Below are 19,140 nucleotides of genomic sequence, written 5' to 3'. Positions count from 1 at the left end.
TCACTACTCATAAAGCATCCTGGGATCACTCACTACTCATAAAGCATCCTGGGATCACTCACTACTCATAAAGCAAATGTAGAACATTTATTATTCAAAAACTAAAAATACCGTCATACTGTGATATAATATTGTGATATAATACTGTCAGTATATAATTGTGATATAATACTGTGATATAATATTTTGGCCATATCGCCCAGCTCTAATTTAAATGTCTGTATAAACAACATTATTCCTTTCAACATGTTTGAGTTAATATGCAGTTTGGTTCCTATTTGTTTAAAGTAATGAACATGTTTTTGTAAAGTATATTATTGCAAGCCTGCAATCTTTTGACTTATCAAAAGGCACCTAAGGGGTATACTACATTGCATCACCAATGAGTTAGCCTGCCAACTTTGATTAAAAAAAACTAAATAAAGACTGATTTTCAGGTACACTAAGAAAGATAAACATCAATATATGTTTTGGGTTGTTTAGTCAATTAGACCATGCCCATTCCAAGCTTATCTTTCAAAAAATAAAAAGTGATTTCTGAATATTTCGGCATGGTAGTGGCTAACTCTGCTTGACAGTATGCCCCATCTGGTCTTCTCTAAATATAAGCTTAGCTTTAAGTGTTTTCATTTCATTGTGCAGAAACCATACAAATGAGTGTAAAAAAATCTCTAGAAATGGATGTACTCCCCTGTTAAAACATTGAGAAAGAGTTGGCAAAGAACGTAAGTGAATGTATTAACAGTTTATAGAATATGAATAAACGCAATAATCTTAGAAACATCAGTGTTTTGACTGCTTTTTGAATGCAGCTCCTACTACAATTGATATTAACTCATTCATAAGGTCCAGGGTAGACCATAACTACTGTTTTACAAGTGATATTCACTCATTCATAAGGTCCAGGGTAGACCATAACTAATGTATTACAACTGATATTCACTCATTCATAAGGGCCAGGGTAGACCATAACTACTGTATTACAACTGATATTCACTCATTCATAAGGGCCAGGGTAGACCATAACTACTGTATTACAACTGATATTCACTCATTCATAAGGGCCAGGGGAGACATACTGCTTTACGATGGATATTCACTCATTGATAAGGGACAGGTTAGGCCATAACTGTTAGGCCATAACCATAACTGTAATACTGCAGTGTTCTTTCTGTCACACCATTTCCTGGAAAACTAAAATGTACATCTGCCACTAAATAATGAGTGTAACTAAATAATCTCACCCCTAGTGTTTTAATCCTGACGCAATCAGTTAGCCAGCTAACTTTGATTAAACACCAGAAATAACTATTGATTTTCTGCATCATTAACTCTACATTACCGTTGGGTCCCCCACGGGACGGTTGAGCTAATGTAGGCTAATGCGATTAGCATGAGGTTGTAAGTAACAAGAACATTTCCCAGGACATAGACATATCTGATAATGGCAGAAAGCTTAAATCATTGTTAATCTAATTGCACTGTCCAGTTTACAGTATGTATTACAGTGAAAGAATACCATACTATTGTTTGAGTTAGCCAGCTAACTTTGATAAAACTCCAGAAATAACTATTGGTTTTCTGCTTCATTAAAACCTCTACATTACCGGTGGGTCCCCCGCGGAATGGTTGAGCTAACATAGGCTAATGCGATTAGCATGAGGTTGTAAGTAACAACAAAATTTCCCAGGACATGGACATATCTGATATTGGCAGAAAGCTTAAATTCTTGTTAATCTAACTGCACTGTCCAATTTAGAGTAGCTATTACAGTGAAGGAATACCACATTATTGTTTGAGGAGAGTGCACAGTTATGAACTTAAAGTTATTAATAAAACAATTAGGCACATTTGGACAGTCTTGATACAAAATTTCGAACAATAATTCTAGGGTTCATTGGATCAGTCTCAAACTTTGCACATACACTGCTGCCATCTAGTGGCCAAAATCTAAATTGTGTCTGGGCTGGAATAATACATTATGGACTTTCTCTTGCATTTAAAAGATGGTACAAAAAAAACACATGGTTTTTACTTAGTATTATCTTTTACCAGATCTAATGTGTTATATTCTCCTACATTAATTTCACATTTCCACAAACTTCAAAGTGTTTCTTTTCAAATGGTATCAAGAATATACATATCATTGCTTCAGATCCTGAGCTACAGGCAGTTAGATTTGGCTATGTCATTTTAGGCAAACATTGAGGCGAAACATTTTTCGTGAGTTAATTACACCATGCCTATTGCAAGCTAAGCTCTCTAAAAATAAATACAGTTATTTAAAATATATTTAAGTCATCCAACTCTGACTATTAATGTCAACATTGCAGAGGAGTTTGTTTGTTTGTTTGTATAGTTGAATCTCTTTAAGTCCCCAATGGGGAATAATCTTCCAAGAGTCCATGACAGAAAATATAGTATTATAAGAAATTGATCAGGGGACCATCTTTTGTCCCCTTGATATGGCTGGGGAGGACGGGGAGGCTATACAATCAGGAACTATCATCTTTTCGTTAGACATACACTACCGTTCAAAAGTTTGGGGTCACTTAGAAATGTCCTTGTTTTTGAAAGAAAAGCATTTTTTTTTGTTCATTAAAATAACATCAAATTGATCAGAAATACAGTTGTTAATGTTGTAAATTACTATTGTAGCTGGAAACAACAGATTTTTATGGAATATCTACATAGGCGTACAGCAACCATCACTCCTGTGTTCCAGTGGCACATTGTGTTAGCTAATCCAAGTTTATAATTTTAAAAGGCTAATTGATCATTAGAAAACCCTTTTGCAATTATGTTAGCACAGCTGAAAACTGTTGTCCTGATTAAAGAAGCAATAAAAATGGCCTTCTTAAGACTTGTTGAGTATCTGGAGCATCAGCAGTTGTGGGTTCGATTACAGGCTCAAAATGGCCAGAAACAAAGAACTTTCTTTTGAAACTCGTCAGACACTCTAATGTTCTGAGAAATGAAGGCTATTCCATGCGAGAAATTGCGAAGAAACTGAAAATCTGGTATAACGCTGTGTACTACTCCCTTCACAGACCAGCGCAAACTGGCTCTAACTAGAATAGAAAGAGGAGTGGGAGGCCCCGGTGTACAACTGAGCAAGAGGACAAGTACATTAGAGTGTCTAGTTTGAGAAACAGACGCCTCACAAGTCCTCAACTGGCAGCTTCATTATATAGTACCCGCAAAACACCAGTCTCAACATCAACAGTGAAGAGGCAACTCCGGGATGCTGGCCTTCTAGGCCGAGTTCCTCTGTCCAGTGTCTGTGTTTTTTTGAACATCTTAATCTTTTATTTTTATTGTCCAGTCTGAGATGTGGCTGTTTCTTTTCATCTCTGCCTAGAAGGCCATTATCCCGGAGTCGCTTCTTCAATTCTGACGTTGAGACTGGTGTTTTTGTTGAGAACTTTTTTGAAATTTACAGCGACAGAATTCAGAACATGGGTTGTTCATACAGTATTCTCCCTGCATACCAAGTTAGAACAGTAGGATAAATAAAGGGGAAATATAAGCAGACAATAAAAGCTCTTACAATATTCGATGTTGACATTTCTCTGAAATAGGCTAGTGGCTACATGTGCACCACCAAGTCAGAACAGTAGGCAAAATTATGAGGGGAAAAGGGACCACATTATTAGGGTAAGGCACATGGGCTACTAACAGCTTACTAACAGCTTACTACTTTCTTAGCTACAGCACGCATATCTCCCTGGCATATTATTTATGCAGCAGCATATAAGACATTTTTGGACTCACCTTGTTGTGATGTGCTCACTTGAACAGCAAGATGGCGCGGCGGTTCTTCGTGGGCATATTTTGTCATCAAAGATAGAGAAAGATTTACAATTCCAAGTTGGATGACCGTTCAATGCGTATTTTCCCAGTCTGAGTGCGTTTATTCCCGACTTCCCAGTTGCAATGCTTGCGGTAAGCCACTATCACCGATTCCTTCCAAACAACTCATTGTTGAATTTGCAATTTCCAACTTGTTGTAATGTTTATGTCCAATGGGCGACGAGTCTGATACGTTTTATCTATAATTTATCGTCATTATTTCTCTTCATATGACAAGGATTGAAAAGGATTTGCCAGTAGATTGTCTACTTGATTCATGATGATGACTGCTAGCTAAGATTTTGAAAGTAAGATGTTGACATCAGTCCAATCAAAGCTACTGTAGATATAATGTGATTTAACGTAATTTTATCTATGGCCAATGACCTTGAGTCTTCTTGGAAGGGCACTTCTAATCTAAGTCTATGGCAGGAACCCTTACTAAAGGCAGAACACTGAGCCAATCACAGTGCACTTTGGAGCTGCCTGTTCATATGCGGCTTTATTAACTCAATTATATATATATATTTTTTTACATTGTTTGCAAACTGATAAGTGACATGTATTAATGCCAAAATAAAATGCAAAACAGGCAAGCCCCCAAATAAAAAAAACAAAAAAACATTCACGGCACAAAACAGGTGCCCTGAATGGTGGGTCACCACTGCTCTCCCATCATCTCCTGATCACTACTTCTCTTAGCTACAGAATGTTACACCAGATGTCCACTGGGAGTTACTGGAGAGGTACTGTTAGGTGTAGCACAGAATTTTCTACCAATCTTAACGATGCGGTCTTCGTCCTCGATTCGGAGAAACAGGAGTCTCATAAAAGGTCTGTGTCCAGTTGCGGGGGTTAGTTTGAATTTAGAAAATGTTCCATTATGAAAATGAATACTTTTTTTGCTCCATGAGGTAATCCAAAAATATGTGCGCTGTCATCGTGTCTCTTTCAAGTCTTCTCACTCATTGATGGAGACAGGTCTCTGTCATCATGACATTCAGCACTTTGGGGGGTACATCAATGAGAGAAGTCTTGAATTTGACAAGATGTCGGCAAAAACCTTTGGGTAAATCACATTATCTGGTGTAACAATCTGTAGCTACAGTTCTCTGCACTCTGTTTCTACATCTGAGATACACTCGGACACACTGAAATGTACTACTGTTTTTTGTATGTTACTTTTAGCATGTAACATTGTTGTTGAATACCCAGTTCTGTTGAGTTAACATTAAATAGTGTACATTCTCCTGTATTTAGATATCCAAATAATGTTTGTTTATTTGTCAATCTGAATGTCGAGCATCTCTTTGAATCTACAAAGCCCTGTACAGATAATATACATATATTCTTTGAATCCATAAGTGTCACTAATTTCAAAGAGTGATAGAAAATATCCAAATGTATTTTATGGTTGTTCTACATCAGGGATCTCCAACCCTGTTTCTGGAGAACTACCGTCTTCTAGATTTTCACTTCAACCCTAATCTAGCATACCTGATTCTAATAATTAGCTGGTTGAAAAGCTGAAACAGGTTAGTTACAACTGGGGTTGGAGTTAAAACCTACAGGAGGGTAGCTCTCTAGGAACAGGGTTGGAGACCCCTGTCCTACGTGGTCTAATGCAAGGGATTCCCAAACACGATCCTGGGGACTACACAGCTGATTCCAAAAAAACATCTAAATCATCCAGCTTTGATTATTTGAATCAGCTGAGTAGTGCTAGTGCAAAAACCAAAACCTGCACCCCTTGGGGTCCCCAGGAACAAGTTTGGAAAACGCTGTATTATGCTGTGCCACACTGGCTGTGATTACACAGGCATCCCAATTCTGATCAAATCAGATCTTTTTCTGAACTGATTGGTCAAAAGAACTAATGAAAAAAAGCAAGAATTGGGCTGCCTGTGTAAACGCAGCCATAGTCCTTTGTCCGGCTTCAGTACACTGGCGAACGTGGGCTGGGGAAGCTGAGACTCTGTGCTTATGGCGATGGTCTTGTGCTTTCTGCGGTGAACGGCCAGCTGGATAAGACTCTGCCGAAAGGGTTGTTGGGCTTCTTAACCACCAAATGTTTGGTCCTCTTGCAGGAGATTTGCTGGTACTGCACGTCTCCTGGAAAGACATGGTTGTGGTCTTAGCATTTTACGCTTTTTGTGGAAGGGACGTAGGGCAACACGCCCTTGTTGGTAAAGGTGTCAACCGAATGGGACCGGATAGCGTGTTGTTTAGGGACAACGAGGGGACATTGGGAGCTGCTTTTGCGAGGAAAGATCAGTCAACAAAGTGAATGGGCTGGGGTACTAAAGAAGGTTTGAAATGTCTTGTGAAGGCAGTTCTTACACAGTATGAATTGTTGTGTATGGGAGATTGAGGAGAAATGGCACCTCAATCATTTCCATACACAACAATAGATCTACTGTATAGATCTACAATCAATAGATCTACAATATATCACATCCAAAAAAAACTCCCTCATCTCTAAGTACTGTCTAAACCTCCCCCAGTTCATTGACTTTAACAGATCATTCTTGTCAATAGTAGCCCTTTGCAAGGGAATTTTGTATTGTGTTTTGAGAATCTGCAGAGAGAAAAATGAGGTGGTTGTGACATTATTGTTGTCTTGACATCTTTTTTTAACTAGGCAAGTCAGTTAAGAACAAATTCTTATTTTCAATGACGGCCTAGGAACAGTGGGTTAACTACCTTGTTCAGGGGCAGAACAACTAATTTTTACCTTGTCAGCTTGGGGATTCAATCTTGCAACCTTTCGGTTACTATTCCAATGCTCTAACCACTAGGCTACCTGCTGCCCCTTGCTCGACAGAAACCAGCCCCTTGCTGGTTTCTGTCCCGCAAACTTATTGTCCTCCATAACCGCAAGGAGTGTCCGCTTCCTCATGCTTGTGTACCTAAAATGCCCCTGCTTTGGGGCATTTTTCAGCAGGGCACAGTGGAATGACTCCAGATAACCTGAGTTTTAGAAGTCAGAAGAGAATAGTGGTAGATTAACTTGATAACATGGTCTGGAGGGTACTCTGTGGTCCTCAGGCTACTTCTAACCACCTGTAACCTCATAACACAAACCATACCCTATTCATGTTTATACTATGCTTACTGTAAATTTAGCTATCTTAGCTGTCAGCTTGTAAATATTTTGGCCAATTTACCTTCACTTTGTGCAGAGCTAGGGGTTGGACGTGCATGTTGGTGGAATCCTATTCTGTACCACCTACAACAATACACAGTTTAACCATCCCACTAATTGTATTGATTTATGTTACATTGGCTAGCTAAGCATACCATAAATCAGATATGATTGGCTGAGCTGTCTTACCGTGTTCGACCAGCAGAATGTTATCAGGTTTGATGTCTCTGGAAAAGGACACTCTCACACACACACTCTTGAGGTGGTGGGTTATGGACATGTGAGACACCAGCACAAAAACACTCCAGGGAGACAAAATAGTTTTAGATTAAACTGAATTGATAATAAATATTGTTCATTGTATCTATTTTGAATTTCCATCGATATACATTTCTTTCTTTCTTGCTGGGAGAAAGCATATGACTTCATAAATTATTATGGATAATTCAGTTTTTCTGTATGGTTCTGTCTTTAAGTGTATATCACCTCTAAGGTACAGTGCATGCTTGAAAGTAGAGGTTTAATAAAAATAAATAAACTTCAAAGTATAATATGCATTATTTGTACATTTGAATAATATATTGATTGATTGTAATCATTTCAAGTGAGATGTATTCTGAGAAAAAACACTGTTGTTAAATAAACCACAGTTTACATATTTCAACTCAGGTAGTAGATGAGGTTCTATGGATGACTGCTAACCAAATCCCCCCCTGGACGCACACATGCACGCACACACACGGGATGGTGTGCTACGGACCACTGCTAACCAAATAAACCTCACCTTACCTTCCCATTGTTTGGCTAATATAGGGTTGTATTCATAAGGCACCAATTGAAAGAAAACAGATTGAAACAGTATGACTACATGATCTTACCCAATAACAAACATTTCTTTTTTTTATCCCCTTGCAAAAAGTTGCTACATTTTTTCTGCTGTGTGCCCTAATGAACATGACCCAGGTTTGCATGTTGTCCAGACAGAGATAATAATAAGAGGATGAGAAGAAGAAGATCCCATCACACACACTGAGAGAGAGGAGAGGAGCGAGGAATTCAGCAGAGGACAAGATAGCCCTCTCAATACAGGTATGTTTATTTTATGTTTGGATATACTGTTTTATTGTTCATAACCTTGGCTAACACTATAAAAAGACTGATGATATAAGTAAAGAAATGGGTTATTATCACAGGTTGTTAAAGGTTGTTGTTGTGGTATGTGTGGTAATGTCTTATGTTGGAAAGGACAAGAATAGTACATCTACATGCTAAAGCACATGGCAGGTGTTGGATATCCAGAAATAGATCATATTAACTGATAATTAAAAGGGGGAAATGTTTTATGTTATTAATTCATATTGACTGATGAATATGTTGCTACACCCCAGATCCATGGAGTGGAGTAGGAGAGCTATCCCTGTCTCTGGTGAGAACTAAATACCTACAAGGGTTAGGGTCAATTCTATTTCAATTGCTGTCAATTTAGAAAGTAAACCAAAATCCAATTAACCTGTTATACTCTGAGAGATTCTTATGACATTGTCAGCAGTAAGATTTTAGTTCCATTTGCAAAAAGACGAGGCCTGTAGCTTTCAAATGATGTGTCACTTTCTATTTTCTGATGAACTCACCGGGCTCTGTACAGGGACCAAAAAACACAGTCAGAGTTTAACAAATCATTTGAATTTCAGTGAACTTCCTGAATTTATTGAAATTGAATTGACCCCAACCCTTCCATCTAAAAGTCAGAGATCTCTAATGATCAGCATTACCCTCTAGCATGTTAGACATTTTGTCATATAGTGCATTCACATTCATATAATTAATTATGACTAATCATTCACATTCATATGATTAATTATGACTAATCATTCATATTATTATTGTGGCATTACAGGGACTTTCCTACTCTTTCTGAGGGTCACCGTGCAAATATGTAAATGCCTTTTTAATAAAGCAGACAGACACAAAAACAATCACACAAAAAAGACAGATAAAACAAACAATCCAAATCATTTAATCAATGATCAGTATTGGCCACTGTGACAGAAGCAATTCTTACAAAAATAATTAATAAAAACTTTAATGAATAAGTAAATTAATTAATTAATTAATCAGTGAATCAATGCATGAAGTACAAGCATTGGCCGCTGTGACAGAAGCTAGGCCGAGTAATAACTTTAATTCAGTTAAAGTGCCCAATTAACGGTTACTAATTACATTCACTACAAGTTGGTGCAGGTGTGTGTACAGGGGGATGGGGATGGGTTTATCTGAGGTATATTCACTAGGAACCAAACGGAACAAAATGGACCAAATAGGGAGGGACTCATCTGAACTAACCTGCAAAACATTTTCAGTTGCAAAACATATTGCTACGGTGTCAACTAATGAATAAACCTGTCTATTAAATCTGTATGTGTCACTCAAACAGACAACGTGGCGTTGAGAGGAGTGGCCTCTCAGTCTTCCCTTTAGTATTTATGGTGTAGTCCAAGCAAAGTCATTGATTGAAACTGCAAATCTGACTTTAACAGTGGTGGATCCTGCAGCAGCACTGAGTTTAACACCAACCCCTGGTGGAGAGTGGACCTGCTGGATGTGTACAGAGTGACAGCTGTCACCATCACCAACAGAGGAGATGTTGTTCCTGAGAGACTTGATGGTGCTGAGATCCGCATCGGTAACTCGCTAACTCGGTAACTCTCTCTTCCCTCTTCCCTCTTCCCACATCCCAGCAGGACAGACCAACACCTTCCAGTGTAATGAGATGGAGGGTCGCTATGTTGTTGTGGTCATCCCTGACAGGAAGGAATATCTCACTCTGTGTGAGTTGGAAGTATATGGCACTCCTGCAGGTAATCATCTGTAACTGTCTTCACTCTTCACATTCATCACCAAGTCAAGTTTACATTACTTTAATATAGTAGAACATCAATGTTCTGGAAGTATAATTAATGTGCTTGCTGACAATAAGATTATGCTAGAATGTCACTGGTGTAGAGAGGAGTATGCAGGAGGCAGTCGGAAGTTTAGAACTACTGAATGTATTTAAGCACCATAGATCAAAGCGGGACAAAACCCAAACACGAGGTCTGGCGCACCAGTCCTGTACCTAGGGGATGGTTGTCTAGAGCAAGGACTGGGATAGGGGTTGTAAAGGGACTAGAGAAATGCATAATGGTAAGGCCACTGGCCGGTCTAGGAAATTGCCTGCAGCACCTGAGTCCACTAGGGCAGGACTCAGTGGGGGACCAGGATAGTCAAGGAAGGTGACAGGGAGGATGGGCTGGGTGGACAGAGAGGAGCAAGGCACGTCCATGCCTACCTGGGAAGGTGCAGGAGCACTCCTCGGCCTGTCACTTCCTTGCCTGGTTCTTTTTCTGGGACAGGTGTTCCAGTGGTGGTCCGACTCCCTGCAGTAGTAGCAGAGACCCTGTTGACGGCGGCGTTGACGTTCCTCAGGGGGAATGTGCATCGTGCCCAACTCCATGGTCTCAGTCTTAGTAAAACAATCACCTTTTTGGACAGCACATTGTTAAAGAAATATGTCAAATAATGTCAAATAAAATCATACTGTCAAGTCATAATGAGTTTTGTGGTATTCCTGGTATTTTGCACAGATTTGAACTATTTTGCACCATAAAAAATATCAGCAACTGTATTTCAACACCCAAGTCAAAGAGAACAGTGGTGAGAATGAAGATCCAATCAGATGCTGATCTGACGGACCAGGCGGTCGGTGAAGAGCTCCTACAGCAGGTGAGAGAGAGGGAGAGGGAAGGGGGGAGGGAAAGAGAAAGAGAGAAAGAGAATGTGTCTTTGTTTATGAACATTTGTGTTCGAGTGCTGTGTGTGTGATTAATTATCAAAATCCAGAGAAGAGCAATTCAATTCTACAACCAGCTAAAATAAGTAATTCTCAAACCTTTCATAACAAAGCCCTCATATATGGAGAGATGAACCTAGAGAAGAGTGCCCTCTGTCAGCTGGTACGGGGACTCTGCTCACGAACAACAACAGACCCCACAGAGCGCCAACACAGAGAGAGAGAGAGAGAGAGAGAGAATAATCAAACCTCTTGTACTTTCATCTAGCTGCATGTAGAACTCGTGAAACAGTGTGTCTAACGTTCAACTGCGCTGGAGGACTCAGCCAGATGGACAGATTTTCCACCATGAGGAAGCAGAGGAGGGTGGATCCACATAGACAGGTAACAACAAGGAGCATATTACAGACTGTTGTCCTTATTGCACAGACAGGCAATTAAAACATTGTGCTTTTATCAGAGTTGGGGTCTTCCATTTCAGGAAATAAACAGACATTTTTATTCCAATTTTCCTCAATTATGAAAATGTAGAAGTGGAATTTCAGTTTACTTCCTGAATTGACTGAATTGACATTGAATCAACCCTAACTCTGGTTCTTATTATATTATTGCCAAGTTGTTATTGTAAGAAGAGAAAGTGTTAGCAAGTGATAACTAAAATAATACATGAAAGAGTTTCTGTATGTCATCTCTCTTCCAGGTGTCTGTGGAACTGAAGGGGGCTAGCCTGGTGAGAGACTCCAAGGAGACACAATAGTTTTAAGATTGGACTGTATTGATGACAATCTATCTACTGTAAAACATTCAATTAAAAGTCTCAAATATCCGCCTGTCATTTTAAATAGCCAGGCAACAGCACACATTTCAGCAAATAAACACCTGTTTCAAATTAAAATAACTAAATTAATTGTTTACCATGAATTGTTTCCGAATTGTTTAGTTCAGTAATAATATATTTTTTTCGACCTTAAAACCTCTTGGGGCTATGTGGGACGCTAGCGTGCCACCCGTGGTGCACCCTATCAACAGCAGGTGCATTTCAAGAGCGGCAAATTTGAAACCAAATAAATGTCAAAATTCAAATTTTTCAAACATACAACTATCTTACAACCTTTGAAAGATAAACATCTCCTTAATCTAACCACGTTGTCCGATTTCAAAAAGGTTTTACGGCGAAAGCATAAAGTTAGATTATGTTAGGAGAGTACATTGACAATAGCTGTGTGTAATGTTTTGTCAATTCAAAGACAGGCGTCACCAAAACCATAAAACCAGCTAAAATGATGCACTAACCTTTGACAATCTCCATCAGATGACACTCCTAGGACTTTATGTTAGACAATGCATGCATTTTTAGTTCTATCAAGTTCATATTTATATCCAAAAACAGCGTTTTACTATGGCGTTGATGTTCAGGAAATCGTTTCCCTTCAATAACCGGCAGTCAAGTCAGCACCACAAATTAAATAATTAAAATTAGAAAACATTGGTAAAATATTATATTGTCATTTAAAGAATTATAGATTTACATCTCTTGAACGCAATCGACTTGCCAGATTTAAAAATAACCTTACTGGGAAATCACACTTTGCAATAATCTGAGCACTGCGCCCAGAAAAATACGCTTTGCGATACAGACAAACGGCCATGTTGGAGAGATCTAAAATCGAAAATACTATGTAAATAATCCATTACCTTGGATTCTCTTCATCAGATGTCACTTCCAGGAATGCCAGGTCCATAACGAATGTAGTTTTGTTCAAAAAAGCTCATCATTTATGTCCAAAAAGCTCCGTGTTGTTAGCACATGATCTAAGCCCGCCGGACTTCACTTCATGAACGAGGGGAAAAATATATATTTACGTTCGTTCAAACATGTCAAACGTTGTATAGCATAAATCATTAGTGCCTTTTTTAACCAGAACATGAATAATATTCAAGGTGGACGAATGCATTCTCTTTTAAAACGTATTGGAACGAGGGTACCCAACATGACCTCGCGCGCCAGAGTCTAATCGGCCATCACCGTTCCAAGGCTCTTGTTCGGTCAGATCTCATAGTAGAAGATTCAAAACACTTTGTAAAGGCTGGTGACATCTAGTGGAAGCAATAGGAAGTGCCAAAACATTAATCAGCCCCTGTGTGTTTCAATGGCATAGGCTTAAAGGTAATTCAACACATCAGGTATCCACTTCCTGTCAGAAAATGTCTCAGGGTTTTGCCTGCCAAATGAGTTCTGTTATACTCACAGACACCATTCAAACAGTTTTAGAAACTTTAGGGTGTTTTCTATCCATAGATAATAAGTATATGCATATTCTAGTTACTGGGTAGGATTAGTAACCAGATTAAATCGGGTACGTTTTTTTATCCGGCCGTGAAAATACTGCCCCCTAGCCCCAACAGGTTTTAACTTCTAGCCATGGGCTGCTAACAGCTGAGAACTGCTACCTAACTGGCAAGCACAAAAGCAGTCAACAACTTTGAGGGTACAGACCCCCAGAAAGCGTATGATCGCCCTCTAGTGGTGAACGTAGGAACTGCCTTAAATGCACAGTCAAAGAGGAGATTAACTTTCTGTCAAGGATTCTTTTTTATTTTTCAACAACTTTGGGAGTACAGACCCACGGAAAACGTTATAATTGACCAAAATGCACAGTCAAAGTTGCCCTGCAGAAATGTAGTTAACATAATAAAAAAATCCCCATCAAAATCAGAGATCTGTTTTTTTGCATGGGCTACGTCTCACTCCACCATATCCACCAATATCGCCCTTCTGCATCTCACGAAAACATCTGTAGCATAGTAACGGTTTGGGCCACCCTCTAATATGACCCCTCTGTGGAAAGCTGAGACCATGGTGTTTGCTCTAGGATGCGCACAAGCCTCACAAGACTCGTCTGAAGGTCCCCGGTATCAGTAAAAAAAAAAATGAATGGAAGTATAATTTAAATTGTTTCCTGATCTTTCTTATATCTCTCAGATATAGGATAGAAACTTCCCGTTATATACAAACTCCCGTTATATTTTCTGTAATCTGTTATTCAATTAGTTTCTATTGGGTAATAGCATTAATGACAAATTCAATGTGTCATCAAATATATATATATTTTGATACCTTAAAATCGTCTTAAAATCAAAATCAAATAGCTAAATGATCCTTGGTATGACCGTCTGTCACGGTTGTCTGAAGATGAAGCGGACCAAAGTGCAGCGTGATTATCGTTCCACATATTTTATTAAACTGTGAAACTATGTGATACATACAAAATAAACTGAACGAACAAAACAACAAACCGTGATGAAGAATTACAACATACACTACTCAAAATTAATCTCCCACAAACCCAGGTGGGACAAACACCTACTTAAGTATGATCTCCAATTAGGGACAACGATGACCCGCTTTCTCTAATTGGAAATCATCCCAAACAAAGCCTAACATAGAAATACAAAACTAGAAGATCACAACATAGAAAAACTAAACTAGAAAACCCCCCGTCACGCCCTGACCTACTCTACCATAGAAAATAACAGCTTTCTATGGTAAGGACGTGACACCGTCTTAAAAACAATCCCATATGTTAGCTTAGTAGACCCCCCCCCCCCCCCCCATTTAATATGAATAAATGCAATAACCTTAGAAATATCGCAGTGTATTGTCTGCTCTTGGAATGCACCTGCTGTATTACAATGGATATTCACTCATTAATTACTGTATTTCAACTGATATTCACTCATTCATAAGTGCCCGGGAAGACCAAGACTACTCTATTTCAACTGATATTTAGTTATTCATTAGGGCTTTTTCAATATATATATACATGTTTTATTTAACCTTTATTTTGTCAGTGAGTCATACTGAGACCAAGGTCTCTTTTACAGATGAGCCCTGAATTACATCAAGTATAGAAAATACATCAAAATGTAAATACAAAATGTAAGCAGAAAGAAAAACAGGGTCATAAAAAATACAAATAAATCATCAGTAATAAGGTCCTCAATCAGCTTTCTGAATATCCCTCGAGGCACCAAAACATCAAATGTAAGAACATTTAGAAGATTGTTCCACAAATATGGTTCAAGAAAACTAATAGCTGATTTACCTAGCTAACTCATTAGAGACCAAAGGAATTTCCAGAGTTAGACATCCCTGTGGTAACTCCTATGTCTCAAGTTTAGCAAAGAGGTTAGTAGCCTACAGTGGGACTTTTTGTAAAAAGGCTTTATAAACGAAAACATAGCAATGTATAAACCTATATGACATCAAAGGCGGCCAACAAACTTTCTGGTAGAGAATACAATGATGAGTACTACAATTCTTGCCCATAATGTTAAAATGTGCTCTTAACATTCCTATTACATCATAATGACTATGATTTATAAGTTTCCACTATTGTGGAAGTGATGTGATGATGAAGAGAGGTGGGTTGGGAATGCGAACTTGGCACGTACTGCAGTGTTCTTTCTGTCACACCATTTCCTGGAAAACTAACATGTACATCTGCCATGTACATTCGGCAAAAGCACATTTTGCAATATTCTGAGTACATAGCTCGGCAATCACGGCTAGCTATTTAGACACTCGCCAACGTCGAGGCTCAGTAAACTCAGAATTACTATTAGAAAAATTGGATTACTGTTCTTCGTCAGAATGCACTCCCAGGGCTTCTACTTCAACAACAAATGTTGTTTTGATCCCAAATAATCCATCGTTATATTCGAATAGCTCCGTTTTGTTCGTGCATTCAGGTTCCTATCCGAAGGGTGACGCGCAGGCGCGTATCGTGACAAAAAATGTCTAAATGTTCCTTTACCGTACTTAGAAGCATGTAAAAAAAAAATCTAATTTTATGCGAATTTCCTCATAAAATAGCGATAATATTCCAACCGGACGATATTGTTTTCATTCAAACAGGTGAAGAAAAAACAGGAGTCCTCTCAGGCGCGCGTGTCTCCAGGCTCTGAGCCACTAGCCTGACCATTCACAAACAGAGCTGCTGGACCCTGCCCAGAGACAGCAGAGATCCCAATCCACTTTCTGGCGCCTTCAGACAGTCTATAGGAAGCCTTAGAAATTGTCACGTTACAGCAGAGATAACCTAGAAGGACCAGAAATCGTCAGACAGGGCACTTCCTGTATGGAATCTTCTCAGGTTTTGGCCTGCCATATGAGTTCTGTTATACTCACAGACACCATTCAAACTGTTTTAGAAACTTCAGAGTGTTTTCTATCCAAATCGACTAATTATATGCATATTCTCGTTTCTGGGCAAGAGTAGTAACCAGTTTAAAATGAATACGCTTTTTTATCCGGCCGTGCAAATACTGCCCCCTATCCCAAACAGGTTAATGCATTTCCTGTGATACTGCTGCACATTTTGCAGGAAAACGAAACAAAGCACCATTCACAACCATCCAACTCGGTTTCATTTACTGTGAAATGTAACTGAAGTTAACAATGACATTTTAATCATCACTGGCATCTAATCTGTCAATGTCATCCAGTTTACCTTGGAAACTTGGCACAGACTGATGCATAGAGACTAACTACACAGGGGAAAAACATCAACCTGAACCGGTTTGAATGTGGGTGACTCAACTCAAATTTGACTATAAAAGGACACATCATCCAGGGCCAGCCACTGCATTACACGAACCAAGACAGGTAATAAAGTAGCAACCTACGATTATTAACCAGAAAATGCATGCAATAAAAAGGTTGTACCTTTAGATTAACCTTATTTCAGATAAAAGTAATTGATTCTCTGAAGTTTTACAGATAATGTAACTGTGATATCATGCGTTCCTTTGCAGATTCGGCTCTGATTCCCACAGAAAGATAGAACCGTCTTCAAACAGACAAAGGTAACGACAATGCCAATATTTTCCATTTTGTATTGGTATACATTTGTATTGCCGAAGTTCCTTGCTATAGCGCACTTGAAATGTAAAGGTAATTTGTGGTTGAGCCGACTCATGCAGCATTTACCGTGAATGTAGTCTCCACGAACATGGGAACATTGCCTTTAAATTCAAATCATGCTGTAACGCAGAACTTCAGCATTACGGATTGAATTGAGCCATTAGTCAACAACATTCAGAAATATAAGATGATTGATTAACTTTACACTCGGGGGAATTGTCATATATGGACATGGCCAAATTTCTAACAGAATCAATGTATTTATTTTACATGGACAATGCACATCAATTGACCCATACAAGTCTAAGGGGGGGTTCTGCTAAGCTAACATATGGAATTGTTTTAAGATGCTCATACCATGGATAATTTTGCAATTTGATATTGAATTTTAAGACCCCTGTAGGGAAGGGGAAAAAACAATATATATACAACAATTATTTGATTAAACATTGAATTTGACCTTAGTCCATAGAAACGCATTGAATAACATGTTCATAGATGGCAAACTACACCAAACAAAAATAGAAACGCACTATGCAACACGATTTTACTGAGTTACAGTTCGTATAACAAAATCAGTCAATTTAAATAAATTCATTAGGCCCTAATCTATGGATTTCACATGACTAGGCAGGGGCGCAGCCATGGGTGGGCCTGGAAGGGCATAGGCCCAACCACCTGGGAGCAAGGCCCACCCACTGGGGAGCCAGGCCCAGACATTCAGAATGAGTTTTCCCCCACAAAAGGGCTAAATTACAGACAGAAATACTCCTCAGTTTCATCAGTTGTCAGGCGGTCCTGCAGGTGAAGAAGCCGGATGTGGAGGTCCTAGGCTGGCATGGTTACACATGCTCTGTGGTTGTGAGGCCGGTTGGACGTACTGCCAATTTCTCTAAATTGATGTTGGAGGCAGTCTGTGTTAGATAAATAAACATTAATTCTCTGGCAACAGATCTGATGGACTTTCCTGCAGTCAGCATGCCAATTGCACACTCGCTCAAAACTTCAGACATCTGTGGCATTCTGTTGTGTGACAAAACTGCACATTTAGAGTGGTCTTTTAGTGTCCCCAGCACAAGGTGCACCTCTGTAATGATCATACTGTTTAATCAGCTTCTTGATATGCCACACCTGTCAGGTGGATGGAATATCTTGGCAAAGAAGAAATGCTCACTAACAAGGGTTTAAACGGATTTGTTCACAAAATTTGAGAGCAATACACTTTTTCTGCATATGGAACATTTTCGGGGATTTTGTATTTAATCTCATGAAACATGGGACAAACACGTTACATGTTGTGTTTATATATTTGTTCAGTGTTTTTGGGCCTAATTTCCACTAAAATTTCATGAAAACAATAGAATGACAAACGTAATAAATATGTAGGCTATAGCAGCCTATTGGTACGGAGCCTAAATCGTGGTTTCTTCCCTGTATTCTTTGTCTATGGCGCTGGCCTGAATGATTTACTGTAGGCGTGTGTGCAGAGGCCCGTCCATTGGAGACGTGACCAGATAGTCAAAAAACAAACAGGAAGTTTGTTTTGAAGTGTCTGAGCGATATACGAAAGATCAGAAAATTATATAAAACATTTAGTGATCCATATTTAACCCCTTTTTTGGAACTAAACTACTTCCATATATACTGTGTATTTGGAAAGTATTCAGACCCCTTGACTTTTTCCACATTTTGTTAGGTTACAGCCTTATTATAAAATGGATTCAATTGTTTTTCCCCCCTCATCAATCTACACACAATACCCCATAATAGCAAAGCAAAAACAGTTTTTTTGGACTGAGGAGTGAAATCAAGTTGTACAAACATCTCAAGGATGATCAATGGAAACAGGATGTACCTGAGCTCATTTTCGAGTCTCATAGCAAACCTTATGTGAATAAGGTATTTCGGTTTTATTTTTAATCCATTTGCAAACATTTCTTAAAACTGTTTTCACTTTGTCATTATGGGGTATTGTCTGTCGATTGATGAGGAAGTTTACTTATTTTATCCATTTTAGAATAAGGCTGTAATGTAGCAAAATGTGGAAAAAGTCAAGGGGTCTGAATACTTTCCGAATGCAATGTACTTCCATTCATTTTTTTAACTGGTACCGGGCTACTTTCAGACGAGTCTTATGAGGCTCTATGGCATTCTAGAGCAAAACAACAAACATACGTGTTCGTGAGAGTCTCACCTTTCGATGGTGGGGTCATATTATTATCAAACTATTTGGACACTACAGATGATTTCGAAGACCGATTTTCAGACGTCTCCTGGTCTGACAAACACTGCTGTAGCTCTGTCATCTGACATCTCTTGCTTAATGGGGCAATCAGCAGTAGGAAAAATAACATTTACATTTACATTTAAGTCATTTAGCAGACGCTC

At 38.9% G+C, this 19,140-nt stretch overlaps 1 protein-coding gene and 1 non-coding gene across 2 annotated transcripts in view; both read left to right on the top strand.

The window, feature by feature from the left end:
- The window catches only part of LOC106577978 (uncharacterized), a 56,194-nt gene extending 45,854 nt beyond the window's left edge, over positions 1-10,340 (top strand). The window contains exon 9 of the transcript XR_014381316.1: positions 9,432-10,340. This is a non-coding gene — a transcript (uncharacterized LOC106577978). The remainder of the gene's footprint in view (positions 1-9,431) is intronic.
- A 6,300-nt stretch (positions 10,341-16,640) lies between these two features.
- Positions 16,641-19,140, top strand: part of LOC106577945 (sterile alpha motif domain-containing protein 9-like) — a 33,259-nt gene continuing 30,759 nt past the window's right edge. The window contains exon 1 of the mRNA XM_014156422.3: positions 16,641-16,694. The gene's annotated coding sequence lies outside the window, so the exon portion shown is untranslated. The remainder of the gene's footprint in view (positions 16,695-19,140) is intronic.

The sequence above is a fragment of the Salmo salar genome, chromosome 18 (genome assembly GCF_965601325.2).
Source record: "Salmo salar chromosome 18, fSalSal1, whole genome shotgun sequence".
In the NCBI taxonomy this organism is placed as follows: domain Eukaryota; kingdom Metazoa; phylum Chordata; class Actinopteri; order Salmoniformes; family Salmonidae; genus Salmo; species Salmo salar.
This window is presented reverse-complemented; position numbering and strand designations above follow the sequence as displayed.